We start from the raw sequence: 15,322 nt of genomic DNA on the forward strand, positions 1-15,322 counted from the left end.
GATAATATGCATTTGACAGTGACCTTAGAAACATCTTAAATATCTTTTGACATCTTCAGTTCGTTTCAGAAAAACCTTTGTTTCTCCAATTATTTCTGATAATGTGGTACATTTTGTAAATTACAGAGAAAACTATGTCTTTTGCAAAACGCTTATGTATAAGAATGATATGGCACCCGATTTAGTCATTTTTGTAATAAAATAAAACGTGACCCAACATGTCATAATAAAAGATCCGCTGAAATAGACCCGATGATCTTGTCCCCGAGAAATGCCCGGTTCATCTTTTTCCTGAAGCATCAGCAGAAGTGTGTTTTCTTTTGTAAAATTAACTCCATGTTAAGAGTCTTTTACCTTTAAATTTCTTCCTGACAATTAGCAATTTGGGAGATCAACCAGAGCCATAAAAATCTCTATGCATTTAGATGTAACCATCGCTTTTATTCCTTTTGACTCTGATGCCTGGGGTAATGGTCAGGCCAAAAACAATTAAGCAGAATGTAGGTCAGTTCACCAGGTGATAAATTTACCCATCCTTTGGATCCTCACTGAAGTTTCCGAGGCTAACGTGATGGCAGGTACTATTCTGAGCAGAGATGAAAGAAAAGGCTCTTCAAAGAACGTGACTGCACAATGCCTGGCGCTCAGCTTCAAGAGAAGCCTGCTGTCCCAGAAGCAGCCGGGAAACTCAGAGGCTCCATCTGCCAACGTGGCTCTTTTTAAAAGCAGGAGGAGAGAATGCGTAGTGGAAAAGACTGACTGATTGTTGAGTCGGATTGTTTTGTGGAGAGCACTGGCCTGGGAGTCAAGTGCTGGATTCTAGACCCTGCCAGGCCCCTAAGCTGCTGTGTGTATGTGGCAAGCATTTTGCCTCTCTGGGGCTGAGTTTCCCTCTTCTGTGTATGAGGGTGTTGGTTGATCGTTCAGGTGCACTTCATAGGTATCCTGATGGTCTAAGAATCTGCAATGCTTTCTATTAGACGTTTATGTTTCTCAGTAGGATTGCAGGCAGAATATTGGCCTCCCAAATATGTTCCTCTCCTAATACCTGGAACCTGTGAATATGTTTCCTTACGTAGCGGAAGGACTTTCCAGATATAATTAGGGATCTTGAGATGGAGAAATCACTCTGATTATCCTGGGGGGGCCCAATGTAATTACAGGGGTCCTTATAAGAGGGAAGCAAGAGCGTCAGGGTTGGAGAGAGAAGAGATCTGAAGACACTGCTGCTGGCTTTGGAGATAAAAAGCCAACACGTGCAGCTGGCCTCTGGAAGCTGGAAAAGGTAAGGAAATGGATTCACCCCTAGAGCTTGCAGCAGGCAGCTCTGTCACCCCATTCGAGACTTCTGACTTCTAGAATGGTAAAATTAGAAATGTGTGTTGTGATAAGCCTCTTAGTTCGTGGTAATTTGTTACAGTAGCACTAAAAAACAGATACACCTGGCCTATAAGAACTTGAGTTTCTGTATCTTCCCTTCTGGCAGTGTGGTTAAGTAGTGCAGTAGCAGCTTGGCCTGCTAGAGTCCATCCATCCATTTTTAAGGAAAGGTTGTTTGTTGGCAGGAGAGATCAGAAACCACTTGAGAGGATGAACAGTGGGCCATGGAGGGGAACAAAATTCTTAGCTAAAGAAGACATCTTTTTGTTCACCTAAGCCAGGGAAGTCTATGAAGCTCCCTTCTCTGCAGAAACAGGGTCCCTTAAGTGGATGGTTTGCACTGAAGGCTGACACAGTGAAGGTAGCTCCGTCTACAGTTCTACTTGGGTCAGGTTTGTACAGCATCAAATGGAACAGGAAGAACAAGAGCAATAGAAATGCAACTGCAAACTTGGTGTGGCTGCCGCAGGGAACATTCCCGTTCGGGGATGGATTTCAGAAATTGTAGACAGACAGAGAGACCGGCAAAGACTATACTGGGTTCATATATCAGTGTCAGAAAGGGTCTGTTCTGGCAGGCGCAGAGTGCATACCGAGGTGGCCAGCACAAATGGGGAGGGACAGTACAAGGAAATACGAGAAAATGGACCAGACAGGAGAGACATAACAACCTAGTACTACTCACTAAATGGCTGCAATAATGCTTTCATGAGAAGGGATCAATAGTTAACACCTGGAAGTATTTTAGTTTTATCACCGTAGTCATTATTTTATAGGTTCATTATATTTAGACGCGGAATGCTTCAGTTAACCTCCGGTGTAGTTCATTTAGAAATGTGTGTGTTCTGATCTTTTCCACGGCTCAATCTTTGGTATTTATAGAGCTCTGGATTTATTCTGCCCCTTGTTTTGTTTAGCAGAGACATCTTAACCATGTAGAGCCCAAATAACGAGTTGTTTTCAAGAAAATGCCCTGCTTAGGCAGATGAGGTGAAACGACACCCACCTAAGGGATCAAGACTGTTTTTCTTGTCAGGCTAGAAAGTTTGGCCAAGGTCATTTCCAAGGCTGCGTAGAACACTGGCGTGTGTGCAGAAAGCGGGGGTGATGGGGAAAGCGGCTGGCAGGGTGTGGGAGGAATGTGGCTGTAGAGGGGCAGCAACTGAAGCAAAATCTGAAGTGACTACCAGGTTCCAGCAAGGAAAACAGTCCAGTACTGGGTCGTTATCCACGAGGGCCAGAGTAGGAAATAAAAGTAAACAGAAGTTCCGCTTCAACGCTTTCTTCTTGGCTTATTAAGGATGAATAATAGCTTCTTCAAAAGTTGATTTACTCTAAAGCCTTTTGTTAATAATCCTAAATAGCTGTTAGTTATAATAAAGAAAAAAGTATATTCTGTGTTCCTAGTTCTCATACCGTAGCCCAGATGTTTGCCCTGACATGTCTGGACAAGCCCAGGCAGGCCTCAGCCCATAGTTAATTCCCCTTCCTTAGTTAGAAATGTTACTGCCTCGTAAATGACTTCCTCTTTTCCTTTGTTCTCTCTTGCCTTTACCCTTCTAAGAAAAGTTCTGAGTATTAGCCAATTAGCATAGTTTAGATTGTGAGGCCCAGCTCCAGCCAATGGAGGCAAGGCACAGCAGTAGAGGCCAGCCTGGAAAAGATAAATATGTGTGCCTCCTTTGTTCAGTGTACTCTTGAGGGAATGTATTCTCTTCCCGGATCCACAAGGCGGTGTAGTTTCAAGGGCAAGAACTTCCAAGCACCATAACCTTGCCTCCTCCCCTCTCTCCATCTAGGGAGTAGAGGTCTTCTGTTTAAATTTTTGCAGGCATGGGAAAATTATCAAAGTCAATCACTCCAGCGGAAGCTTAAAGGAACTCCTTTCATAGGTCAAAGGGCTTGGAGAAGGAGGGAATTCCTCCCAGGTTAAAAGTCCCTGTCCCCCACATCCAGGTGGATTTCCCCCTCAGGGGTCCCCTTCCACTCAGTGTGGAAGCTGCTTTCCCTCTCTGGGATTCCATATTTGGGTCCCCTTCCACAATCCTCTTGGAAGCTTTCTCTGTCATCTTTTTCCACAATGTCTGGAAAAACATGCCCCCCAGGGAAGAAAGGCCCACCAAGAGAACTCAGATTGCTCACCCACGTTTTGGACAGACCGACAGGGAGCGTGCGTCTACTGAAGACAACACGTGGCATAGTGTGTTGGAGGGAAGCAAAGATTTCTGGAGAAATCAGTTGTTATTGAGTCAACATTTGAAAGTGATTCGTAAAAGGGCTTGAGCAAGGACTAAAATTTGTTAGTAAAAAGAGCCTTGGTTCAAGAAGACATTCCAGAGCAGACAACGTGCTTACATGAAACAAGGAGTGCATTTGGGATCATTTACATCGTCATCAGATGTAGGCAGGACATCACTGAAATGATGGGAAAAAGAAGGTCAGAGTCTACCCTAAATTGCTTAGATTCTTCTATTGTATGTAAACATGCATGGTAAATTCCATTGTTCTTACTGCTTAAGTCTTTGTCAATTGAGTCTTTTTGCTGGTTTCATGAAGTGCTGAGTAAAAGTACTCTTTCTGGTATTGATAAATATAGGCTCCTGAATTGTGGGTGCTGCGGACTCTCAGATTCACCACCCTACTGTTCAAGTGGATGCTGCATTCCCAGGGAGGTACTGTCGTACAGTGCCATAGCACAAAAGCTTGGGACGCAGAGAACTTGGATCCATGGTTGTCCCGCCCCCTTCATAGCTTTGTAATGCTGGGCAGTGCCTTCATTTCCCCACCCTTCAGTTTTCTCATTCTTAAAAGGGAGCTGTATAGTACCTCCCCTCTGGGATGCCTATGAGGAAAAGCATAGTGGCTGCATACAAAAGGCTAAGCAAGGAAGCGTCCAGCTTAAAAGAGGCACTCCCTGTTTCCTCGTTATTCTTTTTTTTTTTTTTTTTTGAGACAGAGTCTCGCTCTGTCACCAGGCTGGAGTACAGTGGTATGATCTCGACTCTCTGCAACCTCTGCCTGCTGGGTTTAAGTGATTCTCCTGCCTCAGCTTCCAGAGTGGCTAGAACTACAGGTGTGCACCACCATGCGCGGCTAATTTTTGTATTTTTACTAGAGATGGAGTTTCACCATGTTGGCCAGGCTGGTCTCGAACTCCAGACCTCAAGTGATCAACCTGCCTTGACCTCCCAAAGTGCTGGGGTTACAGGCGTGAAGCCACTGCGCCTGGCCATCCTCATTATTCTTAATAACTAGTCTGAACATGGGTTGTTTCTGCCTTCGTGTTCCATGTGATGATCAGGTCACTGTAAGAAGTTGGGAGTTCAGGCCAGGCACAGTGGCTCACACTTGTAATTCCAGCACTTTAGGAGGCCAAGGCAGGTGGATCATCTGAGGTTAGGAGTTCGAGACCAACCTGGCCAATATGGTGAAACCCATCTCTACTAAAAATACAAAAGATTAGCTGGGTGTGGTGGCGGACGCCTGTAGTCCCAGCTACTCAGGAGGCTGAGGCAGAAGAATCGCTTGAACCCAGGAGGCAGAGGTTGTAGGGAGCTGAGATTGCACCACTTCACTCCAGCCTGGGCAACAAAAGTGAAACTCTGTCTCAAAAAAAAAGAAGTTGTTGAGTTCAGAATCCTACTCCAGAGTGGACACTTCGTGAAAGTGTTGAGCATGACAATGGAGCCATAACTCCCAGATACTCAGCCTTAAGCACCTGTCCCTCTGCTTTCATGGTTTGGCAGCTTTCAGCAAGTTCTCTGGCAAAAGCTGCCCCTATTTTGTAGGCGATGCTTAAACACCTCCTCATCCTCTGCAGAGCCAGAGCATACCCTGGGGTCTGTGGAGTGATTGAATATGGAAAATCCAGGAAGGAAAATAATTCTTTTCTTTCTCACCTTTGCGAAGGCACAGAAGGTGACTTCCCAAACGCAAAAGCAAGCTGATGCCCACCCTTGGCCCCTGCTGACAATATCGACAATCCTCAAGAATACAGTGTTCACCTCCCAAGGCAGATGCTGTCCTTTAAGGACCAGCGGAGCCCACTGGAGTTGATGACAGGACGCTCCCAAGCTGCGGCCAGGGTCCAGCACTCTGTGATGGGAGGACACTGAGCTTTCCATCCCCCAACCCTGATCTTGTCTCAAACAGGCCTTGTCCTGCTCTTGCAGAGCTGGACGCTGATTTCCTCTTCAGTGGCCCTCCAGGAGTGCCTTGTTCGTGTCCTTCTCCCTCTTGGCAGTGGAGTCCCAAGTGTACTCACAGCCAGGTGGGGCCACCAGAGAGAAGACAGCAGCAGCCCTGGCAGGCAGGAAGGGCCATCTCTGCTTCCTAGGGAAAACTGTTCCTTGAGAACTCTTCTGAAAGATGATGCATTCTGTCTTCTAGAAAGCAGTAGGGCTTGGCCAAAGCATGGGCACATTTCACTTTTTGTCGCCCTGGGCCTAATGGGCTTGAATGGGAAGAGGCAGATGTGGTAGAGCCCAGCCTCAGCCTGGCTGACCCAGCAGGGCTCTGACTGCCCCCAGCGCCAGTTCTCTGACTCTCCCCTCTCTCTGCCACTGCCAAACCCACCCCTTTCATTTCAATAACTCCTTAGAACGCACCAAGCAGATTCAAAATTCTTACCTCATTTAGCCTGCAGATAATTTTGTGGACATGGAAAGAGAAAAGAATAGTTACTGGTCATCGATTACACCTCACACTTGTGCTAGGGACGTGCACCAGAAAAGAAGAGCAGCTGATATCCACTCAGTAGTCACCATACACCAAGCACTGCTCTAATGCTTCTCAATATTTTTTTTACTTGCTCCTGACAGCAACCCAATGAAGAAGTATAAGTATCATTATTCAGCCCTACCCTTTTATTTTATTTTATTTTTTTGAGACAGTGTCTTGCTCTGTCATCCAGGCTGGAGTGCAGTGCGTGATCTTGGCTCACTGCAAACTTGGCCTCTTGGGTTCAAGAGATTCCCCTGCCTCAGCCTTCTAGGTAGCTGGGATTACAGGCATGTACCACTATGCCCGGCTAATTTTTGTATTTTTAGTAGAGATAAAGTTTCACCGTGTTGGCCAGGCTGGTCTCAAACTCCTGACCTCAAGTGATCAACGTGCCTTGGCTTCCCAAAGTGCTGGGGTTACAGGCGTGAGCCACCACACCTGGCTCATTATCTGCTTTTTATAGATGGGAAAACTGAGGCCCTTAGAGTTTGAATCACTCATCCAAGGTGACTCAGCAAGCAGGTGTCAAGTATGACTTAAGTACAGCTGCCTAATGGCAAGGGCCTGCTCTTTATTACAATAATACAGCTCTTCCAGGGTTTCAAAGAAGCGTTTTTGAATTCAGAGTTTCAAAAATTACAAGTTTGTGATATAGGAAATCATTATTCACATTGTACAGATGAACATCTAAGTGTCCTTCAGTCATCATCTTGGTTCATGGCTCAGTTTCAGTATTGGTTCCAAGCATATCTTCATGTATTCATTTATTTATTTTTATTTTGTTAGCAGCTGTAATCTTAGCACCTGGGGTAACACTAGGACCTTGACAATGACTTTTATTTTGTAACCATCCCAGGACAGCCCATATCTCTTCCACTAGCCGATGAAAAGGTGGACTTCACCCTGTGTTCCTAATTTTGTTCCTTTAAGGTTTATATAGTTTTATCACATCTGTATAAATTCCTAAAATGTATATTTTTAAATTTGAAGGATTTTTTTCTTAATATAAAAAGATACAAAGCTGTAATAAAAGAAAAGGAGAGAAAAGGGCCTTTTCCAGGAGGCATTACCTAGCCAACACTAGGTAAAGCTCAAAGGGAATCTGGTTTCATGGCTACATATTTATAGAATTATTTTTACTGAAAATTGTTTTTCAAATATTTTGAGAAGCCATTGTGGGAGACTTCAAATGAGTGGGAAGGAAAGCAACTCATGTCTCAGTGAAATTTTTATTAATCAAGAATTACTGTGGAGAATTTGGAAGGCCTTATGTGAGATTTAGAAGGGCAAAACTGAAACATTCACATGAGGGCTCCATTAGGAAGTTTGAAAGGGCTTGAAAAGACATGTTAAAAATAATTCCAAAAAAGAGAGAAAAGGTAATTACCAGACACGGAGGCTTTTTATATGGCCGGGGTGATAAAACAGGCTGGTTATTAACCTGGCAGGTAGAGAGAAAACCCATTGATGGTAATTGGGGAAATTAGTGCTCAGGATGTAATTCTTCCCCTTCCACCATTCTTTGGAGGAAATAAATGCTTTATTGAAGCGATTCCATGAGAATCTTTACAATTTCTTGGAAGAGTTGGTGATTCAAGAGGCTTTTGTGACTACAAAACAGTTATTTAAATCATTTCCTAAGGAAAGAAGTTTGGAAGAAGATAAAAATAATTAATGCCAGTTTAACTATTAGTATGGGAATGATGGGGAGTTAAAGAGGTGTTTACCCGCCTTAATCTACTTTCTGTGGCTCAAAAGGCAATGTTACATCTTGGCAAACATGAGAGCTGAGTTTCATGGTGGCAAATAGGCACCCCCTTCCAAGTTCAATACCATGATGTGATTCTAGGAATGTTGCAAAAGATAGAATATTGTGTGTCAGGGTTTATGGTAGGAAAAGAACCAACGACCAAGAAAACAGAACCTGAGTCAACTACATTTCCCTTCCTGAAGAACTTGTATTAGGAGAGAGAGTGTTTTTATTTTTATTTTTTTGAGACAGTCTCCTTTTGTCACCCAGGCTGGAGTGCAGTGGCACTGTGTCAGCTCATTACAACCTCTGCCTCCTGGGTTCAAGCGATTCTTCTGCCTCAGCCTTCTAAGTAGCTAGGATTACAGGCACCCACCACCATGCCTGGCTAATTTTTGTATTTTTAGTAGAGATGGGGTTTTACCATGTTGGTCAGGCTGGTCTCAAACTCATGACCTCAAGTGATCCGCCCGCCTCAGCTTCCCAAAGTGCTGGGATAACAGACATGAGCCACCGTGCCCGGCTGAGATCTGTTTTCACTAATGCTTTGTTGATCGATGCTTTGGTCTAACCATTTGGTCTAACTCCTGAAGTGTCCTACTTCAGGAGAGAATCTGCGCTCGTAACAGTGGACAGTGGAGAAGCAAAATCATTTTAGTACAGGACGTTAGTAGAGTGAATATGCAATAGTATAGAGTGGACTGAACACTTCTGGGAAACTGTGACATAAACCATGGCTGGACTGGATTTATGTGATTCCTTAAGTACAGTGAAATAAGTAATTGTGACTTCACAAACTCATTGGGTTAAGTCACAGAGTTTTCACTCTGGACACAGATTTTGGATTGTCATGATTTTTTTTTTTTAAACAAATGCTGCCAGAATTATGGGCATTTGTTATTTTACTTAGTTTTTAAAAAGCCCCTTTCCTAATTTTCTGTTATAAAGAAAACAGCTATGTGCATATTTAGTATTTTTTTAGTATTAAGTGCATACTGCCAGGTTCTTTTGCATTAAGTACCAGGATGTTTTCCTTTTCATATCTGTCTGCCCTTGTCTAATCCTTTCAGGGGCATAATATTCTCCTGTGTGTGTTTAAGAGTGTGTGTGACATCATGCCTACTTGTGGAGTGATAAATTAAGTGTCACTTTGAAGTAGTCACAATGTATCATGTTAGTAGTTTGCATTAAGTTGCCAGTTAATTAAATAACCTCTGTCTTTTACTGCAAAAAACTTGAGCCTTATTAAGTTAGAAAATTTACAACCAATAGCATAATCAATAAAACATTAACAAACGTGTCACCTCTTACAAACCTTTTGTATTGATTTTCACATTCTCACAAAGCTTGCCCATAGCCTGAAATTTAAAAAAAAAAAAAAAAAAAAAAGCCACCACCAGTAAAATGGGTGTAACATTAGCCAGAGATACCATTCCATAGGGCACTTTTGAAACTTTTATAGTTGCTGTTGGATCTAATTATCTGGAAGTCTGCTTTCAAAATAGCTTCACCGTTGATGAAGTTTAATTCTGGAGTTCACTAGTGAGAGATATAACTAATAATAGTAGGATGTCACTGTAACCTTCATTCATAGGTGACTGCAGATTGAGGGAAGAATCGAGGCAATTTTCTTACTAATCCAAGTAACAACCACAAGTTCAGCCTTAGTCGTTTGAATTTTCAGGAGGCTATAATCATTTTCCGTCTGAAATATCCAAATGACAGCTTTATGTTTCTACATCTGCATGGAGAGATATCCATTTTATGGACTGAGTGTTGGGGAGTTGGGTTTGAAGAGCTTCTGGAAGTGACTGACTGACAAGCTGTTTCTCCTGCATGGTCTGTAAGTCAGCCAGTGAGAGCAACAAAGGTATTCCTGAACATGCATGTGAAAAGTCTGCATCACTCTATGAAAAATCTTTGAGTTTGCAATTCAGGGAGCGAAGTCTGCTTAGGACGGTTTGAAGAAGGATTCTGTCTTGTGTCTCCCCTCGTACTGTTTGAGTAGATGGGGTGCCATGTGGATGTGATGCCTGCTTTCCTGGAAGAGGCAACCCTGTGGGCGATTAGGCACCCCCCATCCCATGCACATTCAATAAGCTGCGTGGCAAATTCTCTGCTTAGTCTTGACTCTAGAAATGCGTCAGCGGGCAGACTGACTCCCTTCGGCAAGTAGTGGAAACGATGTACTCTCCTGGCAGTTCAGTTTCCCATTTAGAAGAAAACCACTATTTTGGAGGGAAAAAATCACATATTTGAAGAATGTACATGTCTGAAGAAACTACAGTCCACGAATTTTAAATTTTGACTCATTCCAAGTCCCAAACACATTCATTCATTCATTGAATAAAACATGTGCCAAGCGCCTACCGTTGGCCAAGTACTGCATTTACTTTCTGATGCAAAACTTTATGTAAATCCTCACCTATCTCAAGACCTAAGATGGTTACAAGGAAATATTGGTATTTCAGCATTTTTAAGTCCAGGTGGGATCTTGGTTGGTGGTGACAGCAATCTCCTTGCCCAAGTCGCTAGCAGGCTGCCCATGAGGTCTGGACGACCATTCAGGGAGATATGGTTGTCTCTCTGTGTGAGTCATCTTCAGAGGATGCCCTTAGTGAAGGCCATCCTGAACGATAAACTGTTCTACACCTAAGGTCAACAGTCTCCTGTGCTCTTTGGGGAATAGTTATTTTTCATTTGAATGCAAAGTGACAACCTGGAGAAAGGAAAAATGAACTGAATTTTGTGAGAGCTGTGGGCTCACTTTTACTAAGTATAAATATACTTAATATTTAATCTAGAGGATTCCTTTAGGATTTTCTGATGCTTCCCTCAACCTCTCTTTCTATTTTCAGTGGTAACTATGACGAACAGAAATGCTGAGCTCTTTAAAACTATGATTCTTGAGATGGAGATATTTAGTAACACAAATAATTCAGTTGGTTTGGACATTGGAAAGCAAGAGACTTGTATCCAAGCGATAGCCTTTAGAGAATATTTTATTTAATTTCCTTAGAGACAGGGGTTGAAGAGATACTGGAAGTGAGTGACTGACAACTTGTTTCCTACGTTGCTCAGCTTGGAGTGCAGTGGTGCAATTACAGATCACTGCAGCCTCAGAATCCTGGGCTCCAGTGATCCACCTGCCTCAGCCTCCTGAATAGCTGCAACGACAGGCATATGCTACCACACTTGGCTAATTTTATTTTTTGTGGAGGTGGGAATCTTGCTATGCTGCCCAGGCTGGTTTTGAACTCGTGGCTTCAAGTGATATTCCTGCCTCAGCCTCCCAAAGTGCTGAGATTTACAGGCATGAGCCACCACACCTGGCTGAGAGAATTTTAGAACAAAAACTTCCCAGCTACTGGGAACTGAAATGGGACAAAATCTACACTTGCGATGTGTCACATGTTGTTTTAAATTGAATTATATATGCTGTACTGACAAGTTGAATAGTAGCTCCCAAAAGATGTCCCCACGTTCTAACCCCCCACACCTGTGAATATGACCTTATTTGGAAAAAGAGTCTTTGCAGATGTGTCTAAGTTAAAGATCTCAAGAAGAGATGATCCTGGGTTACCCAGGGATGCCCTAAGTCCAGTTGGAGTGTCCTTGTAAAAGACAGAGGAGAACACAGGGAGAGAAGAGAAGTCCCTGTGGAGATGGAAGCAGAGACTGGAGTGATGCAGCCACAAGCCAAGGGAAGCCCAGAGACACCAGATGCTGGAAGAGGTGTGGATTTTCCCCTAGAACCTTTGAAGGGTACGTGGCCCTGCCCACAGTATGATTTTGGACTTCAGACCTCCAGAGGTGTAAAGGAATGAATTTCTGTTGTTTTAAACCACCTAGTTTGTGGTAATTTGTTTCAGCGATCCTGGTAAGGTAATATACCTAAGCTTTGGAATGACCCTACCATTTTAGGTATGATTATGATTGTAAGTTATCTTATAGCTAAAGAACCTAAGGTGCCAGGACATTGAGTGAGCTGGTCGAGGTCTCCTGGCTCCTAAGTGGCTGTTACTGGGTGGCACCAGGCTGCCGGGCCTCCACAATCCACGTGCATAACCATTGTGTCCGGAGTCCCTAAACAGACACAGCTTTCTAAGCTACTGACCCAAACCCCTGTCTTTTTTAGACTCCTCTAGCTTCTGCTTCAATGTATTTTTTAAACTGCCAATGCAGAAAACTTGGGTAACTCAGAAAAGAAGAAAGAAATGCAGACACTGTCCACAGTCCTGCCTCCCCAAGGGAACCAGTGTTTACATGTTTGTAATTTACACCCCCCGCCCCAGGAAAACACATATCCACACATATTTTACTTGAAAGCAGTGTGTTTTAGTATTCATCATGATTCTCAGATTTCTTAGTAAAATTTCAAAAACAACACATCGGATTGCCATACCAACTGTTTATTTTGCCAACTAAGGCCACTGAAACAACAGCAAAATAACAAAGAAAACCTACCATCCAAAAATCACCTTCATTGTATAAAAGAAAGAAAGCTTCACTTTATGAAAGCAAGATCATAATCTCAGACTAAAGAATGGGACTCTAAGTTAAATATATTTAACTGTGTGAAAAACTCAATACATTGCCCTTATTTTTCTCACGATGCCATGGACCAGCAGAAACTTCTTTGCAGACCTGTAGCAGTCCGTGGTCTAATCTTGTGCTTCTCAGACTCTAATGTGTTCAGAGCATTCGGGCCTCTTGCCCAAATGAGAGCTTTTTTTTTTTTTTTCTTGGAGATGGAGTCTCACTCTGTCACCCAGGTTGAAGTGCAGTGGCACAATCTCAGCTCATTGCAATCTCCGCTTCTAGGGTTCAAGCAATTCTCTTGCCTCAGCCTCCCAAGTAGCTAGAACTACAGGTACATGCTGCCACACCCGGCTAATTTTTTGTATTTTAGTAGAGACGGGATTTCACTGTGTTGCCCAAGCTGGTCTTGAACTCCTGAGCTCAGGCAGTCTGCCTACCTTGGCCTCCCAAAGTGCTAGGATTATAGGCATGAGCCACCGCACCTGGCCCCAAAATGCAGGCTTTGATTCAGTAAGTCTAGAGTGGGGCCTGAGAGTCAGCATTCTTACAAGTTCCCAGGAGATGCTGATGTTGTGGATCTGTGGATTATCCTTCTATCCATGGGTGGCTGGGCTCTAGACAGTGATACTGGCCTTTATAGTCTTCTGATTTCTTTTTCTTTCAGGAACCTATTGTGAACATTTTTACACATGAAGAGACATTGGTCTACAGGATGACTTTTTGGCTGCATTTATACTCAGTCACGTGAACGTATCTTGATTTAGTGATCCTATTTCCTATTGTTGATTATCTAGGTTGTTTTTAAATTTTCTTCTCTTTCTTTTCCCCTTTCTGTCCCATTACAAAAAGAGCTGAGATGAATATTCTTGTACCTACACATTTGTGCACTTGTCTGATTAGTTCTTTAGGAAATATTCTAGAAATAGAGCTACTGGTTAAAAGGACAAGTATATCTGATAAGTACATTTTCAAGGCATTTAACTTGTTTTCCTTTCATCCTAAACAAGTCCTTAAGTCGGAAATTATTCTTCAAGTTTCAGGGAGTCTTGGGGAGCTCAGTGCTTCATCAACATCTGAGGCAATCACAAGATAGTGTGCGAGGTGATGGAATAGAAGTCCAGGCAACAAGAGGAAGGTGGGTCAGGAAAGGCTTCTGAGAGGATGCAACATCTAGACTAGGACTTCTTGAGTTTGTCTGTTCACAGCTGTGCTCAACAGTGCACCTTAAATGCATGCATGAGAAAGAATTCCTAGTAGACTTTATAGCTAAATGATTTTTGCCTGACTAAATAGCATCACCTGAAATACAAAACATCAAACAAATTCCTCAAAATGAATCAAAGCAAAATAAGAGACTTTCTAATAATTTATTAGGCCTGTTTATTTCTACACCTTTTAAGTAGGCTTAGGAAAAAGGTGAGGAAATGATAGTATTTGTAGGAATTAATGAGGTCAGGTTATGAGACTCTGTCATCAAGTTTAATTCACATCTTCTTACTTTAAAATTGGAATTATTACACTTGACTCCTTATACTAACCTATAGAAGATTTGGAAGAAGAGTGGAATATTCACTTTTTTTATTATGTTAAAATTTTGTTTTTTAGAGACAGGGTCTCACTATGTGGCCCAGGATGGTCTTGGACCCCTGGCCTCAAGCAATCCTCCCGCATTAGCCTCTTGAGTAGCTGAGACTATATGCTCATGCCACCACACCTGGCTGAGAATGAAATATCTTAACATGGTCTTAATTCTCTTTCATGGCCCAGCTACCACATCTGAAAGAATGTATCTCAAATATTTGTAGCCTGGAGCCAGTAGGCTAGCCAAGGGGCTTCTTAACTGCAATCCTGTCAAGTAAAAACAGACCTTCATTCTGGGATGTTACCCTACCAAAGGCAGCAGAATGACCCCCTAAAGACCTCTTGAGGTTCCTTCCACCCAAGGATTGAAGAATTTTCAATAGATGCCTCTGTGAGAATAGCTAACAGCTAACTAGTGAACAGGTAGTTGGGAGTAGAGGGAAAATGACAGAAATAAGAATACAGGGAATTCCACTATGCCCTGGTCTTCAAGAAAAATCATGGCAAAATGTTCAGGAGCACTAATATTATTCTGCTTCCATGGTGACACAAATGTTGCAACATACACCAACCTGCTGCCCTCCTATGCTGGTCTGATGCCCCGGCAGACATTACTAATCGGTCACTACACTCTTCCTAAATCCATCCCAGATCTCAGAGCCTCACTGAGACTCAGGGTTGCTGGGTGGTACCACTCCAGGAGGCACCAGTTGTATTATACTCAATGGGAATGTACCCCTGCCATCATAAAATGGGGCAGCCCTGCCATTGTACATAGAACATAGTAGATACAAAATATAAATTCATTGAATGAACCAGATATCACCTCTGAATCCTTCTCAATATAACGCTTCAAACAGCCACTACAAATTGATTGGATTTGGCATGCAAGTTGAACCTATTTGCTATTCCTGCTTTAAGGAAACACAGTAAGAGGCTGCCAACATGAAACATATTTAATCATCTTTGCACAAGTGTGTGTTGGGTACATGCATAATGTGTATGCAAATACAGTTTGCTTAGAACATGCAACTCTCTCCTCTCCCTCCCTCCTACTCCATCCCTAAATATACGATTTCATAAAAACCACACCTGCGACTGCTTATTGGAATGGGAAGGGCTCCAACTTATGTTCTCAAATTTATAACACTTGCCTGTGGATTTCTAAACCGCGGTTCCTGTGATAAACTACAGTGCCTGGCAGAAAGGTGCAAAATATTTATATCTGGGCCTAACAAAGTTTTCCTTGGCTTCCCAACCTGGGTTGATTGCACCCATGTTTGTGGACATTGCTCTTTTCTTTCTCCCTCCCTGTTTGGCTTCACACCTGTCCCTCTGTACTGCTCC

The 15,322-nt window shown here is 42.9% G+C and overlaps 1 long non-coding RNA gene across 1 annotated transcript in view; it reads left to right on the top strand.

Moving 5' to 3' along the window:
- Positions 1-309: 309 nt before the first annotated feature.
- The window catches only part of LOC105733909 (uncharacterized), a 120,253-nt gene continuing 105,240 nt past the window's right edge, over positions 310-15,322 (top strand). The window contains exon 1 of the long non-coding RNA XR_001111369.2: positions 310-1,285. This is a non-coding gene — a long non-coding RNA (uncharacterized LOC105733909). The remainder of the gene's footprint in view (positions 1,286-15,322) is intronic.

The sequence above is a fragment of the Aotus nancymaae genome, unplaced genomic scaffold (genome assembly GCF_030222135.1).
Source record: "Aotus nancymaae isolate 86718 unplaced genomic scaffold, 86718_ANA_hifiasm-v0.15.2.pri h1tg000051l, whole genome shotgun sequence".
Lineage (NCBI taxonomy): Eukaryota > Metazoa > Chordata > Mammalia > Primates > Aotidae > Aotus > Aotus nancymaae.